The 8,696-nt window shown below is 42.2% G+C and overlaps 1 pseudogene; it reads left to right on the top strand.

Moving 5' to 3' along the window:
• Positions 1–995: 995 nt before the first annotated feature.
• Positions 996–2,974, top strand: LOC111169700 (nuclear receptor coactivator 4 pseudogene; annotated as a pseudogene).
• Positions 2,975–8,696: the final 5,722 nt, after the last annotated feature.

Genomic DNA, 8,696 nt, shown 5'->3' on the forward strand with positions numbered 1-8,696 from the left:
ACAACTTGAAGGTTCATACATAGGGGACTTACTGTAATAAAAGGATATATTCCATGGAAGTGTAAACAAAAATAAAATGTAGATACTCATATCAAACAAAATAGACTTTAAGCTAAAAATGGTAACAATAGACAAGGTAATTATATAATGATAAAGGGACAATATATCAAGATGACACAACAATCATAAATATACATGCACCCAACATCAGAACACCTAATTATGTTAAACAAACACTAACAGATCTAAAGGGAGAAATAGACAGCAATACAATAATACTAGGGGACTTCATAACCCAGTATCAACAACTGATAGATCCTCCACTCAGAAAATCTACAAAGAAATGGTGGAATTGAGCCATAAATTTAGACAAAATGGACTTAGACCTATGTAGACTATTCCATAAAACAGCATCAAAATACGCACTCTTCTCAAGTGCACAGGGAACACTTTCCAGGATAGGTCATGTGATAGGACACAAAACAAGTCTTAGGAAATTTAAGAAGAAGGAACTCATACCAACAATCCTTTCTGACCACAATGATATAAAACTAGAAATCAACAGGAGGAAATGTGGAAAATCTACACATATGTGAAAACTAAATGACACTTCTGTAGAACCAATGAGTCAGAAAAGAAATCAAAAGGGAAATATAAAAGTATCCTAATTCTGCCCATGGGCCACTGCCAGGTGCATGGGAGGGGCAGGGCACAGCCTGCAGGCTCAGGGACCTTCCTTACCCCAGTCCTGGATAAAGCAACCTCCTGCTTGCCAGGAAGCTGGAATGGCAGGGACCTGGCCTGTGAGTTACCTCTGGCAGCTCAGCACCACAGCAGGAGCCCAAGGGGTGGGCTTGCCTTGCTGGGCCAAGAATGGGCCCTGCAGCCATGGCTGTGTGCATGTGTACTGAGTGGTGCCCTTGCCTGCTCTGAAGTGGAGAGCGAATTGTAGGCTGTGGCTTCCAGGAAGGATGGGACCCAGGTTTCTTAGGGTGACTGTGCTTCTAGGAAGTGTTGGGAAACCTGGAAAGTTGCATGAGTCACTGTTGCTTTTGAACTAGAAATGCCTTACTTGGCGTTAGATGGAACAGGGAGAAGAATGAGTACCTCACAGGACCAGAGAGGCTGCTCCAGTAATAGAGAACCCCTTTTGAGGTGTTGTGATGTACAGAGGGATTTGGAGCTTGCTATTGGTGGAGTTCTCTGGGCTGAACAGCAAATTAAAGATAACTTGTGAGAGGTCAAAGCCCAGATTCACAGTTGCATAAGTCATCACCTGGAATGCCTTCAAAGCTGTGAGGTGTGGGTGTATGAAAAGATAGATCTCATCTATCAGCTTAAAGAGAAGGCACTTCAGCAGCAGGCCCAGCAGCTCAACTGGTTACTGGGCCAGTTCAGTTGTCTTATTCATCAACTGGATTGCACCCAAAACAAAGATCTAGCCAATCAAGTCTCCGTGTGCCTGGACAGACTGGGAAGTTTGACCCTCAAACTTAAAGGTACCACTGTCCTACTCTTTGAAGCCAACATAACTGCCCTGCGCCAGGCTATCACCATATTTGGGTCTCTCAAGACCATTGAAATTCCTGAACACTTTATGGCTTATGCTAGTTCATCAGATATTCGGTCTTTCCTGGAGAAAAGAGCCTATATACCATTGTCAGAGCATAACTCAGCATCCAGCACCACAGCTGTCATTATCAGCGAATGGTTCCTTGGTAGCAAACCTGCCAATTGTCACCAGGCTTCTTACATACCCAGCACCAATCTCCAGGACTGGATCACCCAAAAAGCAGACCTTGGAGAATAGTCAGACTTCTGCCAGGGACTGCAGTTTCTTCAATAATGTCTGGGGCAACCTAAAGGGCTTGGAAAACTGTCTCCACAAGAGTCAGCAACAAGAAGTTTCTGAAAAACCAAGTTACCAAAAGTGTAACAGCTATTCTACTACCAGTTCTTACTCCATTGAAATTGAAAAGGTTGGAGATCTAGGGCTTCTTGATCAAGATGAGATGGACCTTTCTGATTGGCTGGTGACTCCCCAGGAATCCCATAAGCTTGAGAAGTCTGGGAATGGCAGATGTGAAACCAGTGAGAAGTTTAAGCTCTTGTTCCAGGTGTTACCAGGAGTCCTATAGTGTGTATGATTGGCTTGCCAAGCCTGATTCCTGTACCAATTGCCCAAAGGTGTGGAGACTGAAAATCTGGTCAGTCTGAAGTGCCTGAATAACCACTTGAAGTCCAATAAACTCATGTCTGCTCCCAGTGTGATTACTGAGGATTGGCTTGTTCAGGACCATCAAGACCCATATAAAGTAGAGGAGGTCTGCAAAGCCAATGAGCCCTGTATAAGCTTTGCAGAGTGCATGTGTGATGAAACTTGTGAGAAGGAAGCTCTGTGTAAATGGGTTCTGAAGAAAGAAGGAAAGGATAAAAATGGTATGCCTGTGGAACCAAAACTTGAACCTGAGAAACATAAAGATTCCCTGAATATGTGGCCCTGTCCATTCAGAAAAGAGACAACAGAACAAGCTAAGGCACCAAAGGAAATGGCTTCTTCTAGAATTGCTTATTCCTTCTAAGTCATAAACAACAGTCCCTTGTCAGAGTGGCTCATTACTCCCTCATGCAAAGAGGGATGTCCCAAGGAAGTGCCTCTTACCAAGGACAGAGCTTGCAAACAAAAGCTTACAAGCCTCTCGGCCACTTCCTGGCTTCGCTTTAACACAGCTGACTGGGTCTTGCCAGGAAAGAAGACAGGAAATTTTAGCCAGTTATCCTCAGGAGAAAACAAGTGGCTACTTCGAAAGAAGGCCAAGGAAGTGTTACTTAATTGGCCCTACAGGAGGAACACAACTTTCCCCCAGCCCTTTACAGCGCCCCCCCCCCCCAAGCAGTTCGTGATCTCTTTGCCTGTTTGCAGTTTAAAGTTGATTTTTAAAAAAGGTTGTATCGAACTCCTTTACAGATGTGAAAAAATGGAGTACTAGAGTCAAGCAAATTTTCTGCAGATTATCACAAATCCATGAGCTGAGTGACTGTGGCTTGCCAAATCATTGTGTTTCTGGGTCTGATGTAGTTCCTTTCCTGCCTAATTTTGAACTAATGAAGAGAAATAATGTCATCAAATTATGAGTTACTGTGTAAAAGAAAAAGGCTGTTTGTTGATGCTGATGTGATTCAGTTTCTTCTTATAGCAGCATTAATTCACCCCTACACTAGAAACACAGCATCTTAGTGGCTAGGTCTTCTTCATAAGCCTCCATGGCTCCTTAGATGAGGTTGTTATTAGAAGTACATTAAAAAACTGAAGTTTTAAAAATGAAATAGTTCTATAATTAAGGTGTGTTTTGTATTCTAAAGCTAGTAAACTTACCTAACTTTTTGATTGCCCTTCTTTGGATGCTTCCCTTGCTGTGGGTTTTCTTCCATTACTGGTAAATTCTTCTGTTTCATTAATATACAATATATCGCACACAAATAATTAACCTTGCCAATATAGTGTTTTTTTCTTACCAAAATATGTATTAACAATCCTGGCAAATTTTGACATTAATTACAAAACATTTTAGCTTACGTGCCAGGTTCAACGTTATTTTTCTTCTTTTGAAAGAAACTCAGTTACTGCAGGTTTTGTCTTTATTCCCTTCTCTAAACGTTATTATTAAAGTATCTAGACAGCTCTTTCAGAAGGGCTCAATATTACTTGAAGTCTATATTCAGGGTAGTCCTAGTCTCTTTCAAAATATTCTGAAAAACTACAGGCAGAAGAGTCCCAGGGCTGAATAATCAAAAAGCAAAAGGCAAGACATGTTGGAAATGTAGTACTTGAACTATTCACTATCCTAAGTGTTATTGGTGCATCCTGTGTAAATGGAAGATGAATTTGACACCTAAGCATAAATTAAATGTCCTCTCACTGCAAGCATAGCATACTTATACCTCTAAAAGTATAATGCAGTGACATTTTAGTGAATAGGCTGTTTTGAACACTTATGCCTTGGGGTGTTTATTGAAGCTTTATGAAAACTACTGATGTTTCCTTGGTATCCTTAAAGTTATGTCCATGCTTTAAAAAGTTTCTCTGTAGGCCATAAATGGTACTTATACCATGTTTTAAAATTCTCTAAGACGAGATATCTTAGGTGCTTTCCAGGCATTTAAATTATTAAGCCACTTAACTTGCCTATGTGTTATTGGAAATACTATTTTTTTTTTGCAGTACATGGGCCTCTCACTGTTGTGGCCTTTCCCGTTGCGGAGCACAGGCTCCGGACATGCAGGCTCAGCAGCCATGGCTCACGGGCCCAGCTGCTCCACGGCATGTGGGATCTTCCCGGACCAGGGCACGAACCCGTGTCCCCTGCATCAGCTGGCGGACTCTCAACCACTGCACCACCACGGAAGCCCTTATTGGAAATACTTTTAAAGTTTGTACTTGTGGTCATCTAGAAAGCCCTTTTGGGGAAATTTCACAGTCCCAGTGTCATTGCCATACCGCTTCATTAGAATTCTTGAACCACAGCTGAAACTAGCCTATTATTTTTTAGTTCCCAAGATACCATTTAGAACTTTAAAAGTAAAGGTGGCGGGAAAAACTTAAGAAGGAGCGTTTCCATTATCTTATGTTGCAGGAAACTTTGTAGTTTTTGAGGTTTAACACATTGTGTATCCCTCAATTAACATTAATCACTATGCTAATGAGTATGTAAAGCATTCTTTGGCATTAATGCATTTGTATCTCCCTCCATTCAAAGGATGACAGCCAAAAAAAAATAATAACTCAGAGAGGGGGATGAAGATAGTGGAGGAGTATTACATGGAGCTCACCTTCTCCCACAAAAATATTAAGAGTACATCTACAAGTGGAACGATTCACATAGAACAGCTATTGAATGCCAACAGAAGACCTCAGACTTCCAAAAAAAAAAAAAAAAAGAAACAAAGAAAACCACTACGTAACTGGGTAGGAGTAAAGGGAAAAGAAAAAGAAGGAATTGGAATGGTGCCTGCACCACAGGGACGAAGCTGTGAAGGAGGAAAGGCTCCCACACCCATGGAAGTCTCCTCACTGGTGGGGAGACGAGACTGGATGGAGGAGGAGCTTCAGAGCCTAGGAGGAGAGCACAGCAACCGGTTAGTGGAAGGCAAAATGGAAAGTACCCTGCACAGAAGTTCAGCACCGCCTCCCTGTGATCCCCAGACTGAGACACTCATCTGTTGGTGCAGGTGAGTGCTGGGGGCTGAAGCTCAGGCTTCAGAGACCAGATCCAGGGAGAGGATCAGGGTTGGCTTGCATGGAAACAGCCTGAGGAGACTGGGCTGTGGTAACTGATGGTGTACTTAGAAGAAGCCTGGGCCTGCCAGAGAGGTAAGGTGCCATTATTGGGGAGAGCATGAGGAGAGGGGTGGGACCACCATAAGAGCTTCTTTCCCTGTGAGCACTCCCAGGCAAAAGGACACCACCTACATGAGCTCTGGGGGTGGGCACAAGTCACTGAGTCATCATGGGCTCCAGAGCTGGGTACCAGCACTGTTATGAGACCTGGGAGCAGGCACTAGGCCCCGCCTCTGCTTTCCCAGGAAGGCACGGATAACATCTGCCTATAGGAAATCTTCAAGCAGGGACCATGCCTTGCCCCCACTGTCCTGGGAGGGCAGATAGTGCCCACCCCTAGGAAATCAGTGAGCAGGAGCCAGACCCTGCCCCCACTGTCCTGAAAGGGCATGGATAGCGTTTTCACATAGGAAATCTGCAAGAAGGAGCCAGGCCCTGCCCCTGCTGTCACAGGAGGGTGCAGATAGTAGTCTCCACTAGGAAATCTGTGAGCAGGTGCCAGGCCTTGTCCCTGCTATCCTGAGAAAGTGTGGAGAAGAGCCGTCTATAGGAGATGCTTGAGCAGGTGTCAGACCCTACTCCCAGTATCCTGGGAGCATGCAAGAGCCATTTTACCTGAACACCCCATCAGGAGATAATGGCCAGCACATGCTGAAGAAGGAGGCAGCAAGCATCCAAACTAAAAGCAGCCCCTCAATTCCAGCAAAGAATGCTGAATAGAACGACTTGAGCTCACCTCCTCTCGGGAAAACACCAAAATCACAACTAACTGCTGAACAATCTTCAATAAAAATAACTGGAACCTACAAAAATATATATTTTACATTCAAAGAAAAAGAGCAAGCCACAACAAGATAGAAGGAGGGGAGCTTTTGTGACATAATCAAATCCCATACATTGTGGGTGGGCAACCCACAAACTGGAAAATAATTATATCACACAGGTTCTCCCACAAGAGAGAGAGTCCTGAGCCCCATTTCACCCTCGCCAGCCTGAGGGTCTGTCATTGGGAGGAGAAATCCCCAAAGCATTTGGCTTTGAAAGCCAGCAGATCTTAAGTGCAAGAGTTCCATAGGACTGGGAGAAACAGACTCGATTCTTGGAGGGCATGCACAAGGTTTCACATACATTGAGACCCAGCACAAAGCAGTAACTCCATAGGAGCCAGGGGTGGGCCTACCTATGACCTTGGAGGGTCTCCTGGGGAGGTAGGAGTCAGCTGTGGTTCACTGTGGGGGCAAGGACACTAGTGGCAAAAGCCCCAGAGAATATTGATCAGTGTGAGCTCTATCAGAGATTGCAATTTTGGCATCAAGGCCTGGCCCTACCAAGCAGCCTACAGGCTCCAGTGCTGGAACACCTCAGGCCAAACCACCAGCAAGATAAGAACACAGGCCCACTCATCACCATACAGGGTGCCTAAAGCCATATTGAGCTCACAGCCACTTATAGACACACCTCTTGACATAGCCTTGCGCACCAGAGGGACAAGACCCAGCTCCATGAACCAGTGGGCAGGCACAATTTCCTCCCATCAGGAAGCAACCACAAGCTTCATGACTAACCTAACCCACCAGCGGGAAGACACCAGAAGCAAGAGGAGCTATAGTCCTCCAGCCAGCAGAAAGGAATCCACAAACACAGAAAGTCAGATAAAAAGAGACTGCAGAGAAATATGTTTCAGATGAAGGAACAACACAAAAACCCACAAGAAAAACTAAATAAAGAGTAGATAGGGAACCTAACTGAAAAATAATTCAGAGTAATGATAGTAAAGATGATTCAAGATCTCAGAAAAAGAATGGAAGCACAGACTGAGAAGTTACAAGAGATGTTTAATAAAGAGCTTGAAGTTTTAAAGAATAAACAGAGATGAACAATACAATAAATGGAATGAAAAATACACCAGAAGAAATCAATAGAAGAATAACTGAGGCAGAAGAATGAATAAGTGAGCTGGAAGACAGAATGTTGGAAATCACTGCCATGGAACAGAACAAAGAAAAAGGAATGAAAAGAAATGAGGGAAGTCTCAGAGACATCAAGGAGAATATTAAACCATTCACGTTATAGGGATCCCAGAAGGAGAAGAGAGAGAGAAAGAGCCTGAGAAATATTTGAAGAGATTATAGCCTTAAGTTTACCTAACATGGGAAATAAAAGAGTCACTCAAGTCCAGGAAGGGCAGAGTCCCATACAACATAAATGCAAGGAGAAACACACTGAGACACATATTAATCAAACTGACAAAAGTTAAAGGCAAAAAATACTAAAAGCAACAAGGGAAAAGTAACAAATAATATACAATGGAACCCTAAGGTTATCAGTGGATTTTTCAAAAGAAAATCTACAGGTCAGAAGGGAGTGGCATGATATATTTAAAGTGATGAAAGGGAAAAACGTACAACCAAGAAAACTCTACCCAGAAAGGATCTCATTCAGATTCAATGGAATAATCAAAAGTATTACAGACAAGCAAAATTTAAGAGAACTCAGTACCACCAAACCAGAGTTACAATAAATCCTAAAAGGATCTTCTCTAGGTAGAAAAGAAGAGGCCACAACTAAAACCAAGAAAATTATGAATTAGGAAGCTCAATAGTAAAGGCAAACACAAAGTAAAGGTAAAAAATCATCCACACACAACATAATATCAAAACCAGCAATTGTGAGAGGAGAGTACAAATGCAAGATATTGGAAATGCATTTGAAATTTAGACATCAGCAACTTAAAATAATCTTTTTCATATACAGAATGTTATAGCAAAACCACGTGAGAACTGAAAACCAAAAATCTACAATAGATACACACACAAAAAAGAAAAAGCAACCAAACATATCACTAAAGATAGACATTAAATCATGAGAGAAGAGAACAAAAGAGGAAGGGAAGAAAAAAGACCTTCAAAAACAAATCCAAAACAATTAACAAAATGGTAATAAGAACATTCATATCGATAATTACCTTAAATGTAAATGGATTAAATGCTCCTACCAAAAGACACAGACTGGCTGAATGGATACAAAAAAAGACCCATATACATGCTGTCTAGAGGAGACCAACTTCAGATCTAGGGACACATACAGACTGAAAGTGAGAATAAGGAAAAATATTCCATGAAAATGGAAATTTAAAAAAGCAGGAGTAGCAATATTCATATTACACAAAATAGACTTTAAAATAAAGACTGTTACAAGAAACAAAGAAGGGCACTACATAATGATGAAAGGATCAATCCAAGAAGATATAACAATTGTAAATATATATACACTCAACATAGGATCACCTCAATAAATAAGGCAAATGCTAACAGCCATAAAAGGAGAAATTGACAGTAACATGATATTAGTGGGGAAC

This window comes from Delphinapterus leucas, chromosome X (genome assembly GCF_059928025.1).
Source record: "Delphinapterus leucas isolate spDelLeu-1000000601 "Yukka" chromosome X, BTC_Dleu_Yukka2, whole genome shotgun sequence".
Taxonomy (NCBI): Eukaryota; Metazoa; Chordata; class Mammalia; order Artiodactyla; family Monodontidae; genus Delphinapterus; species Delphinapterus leucas.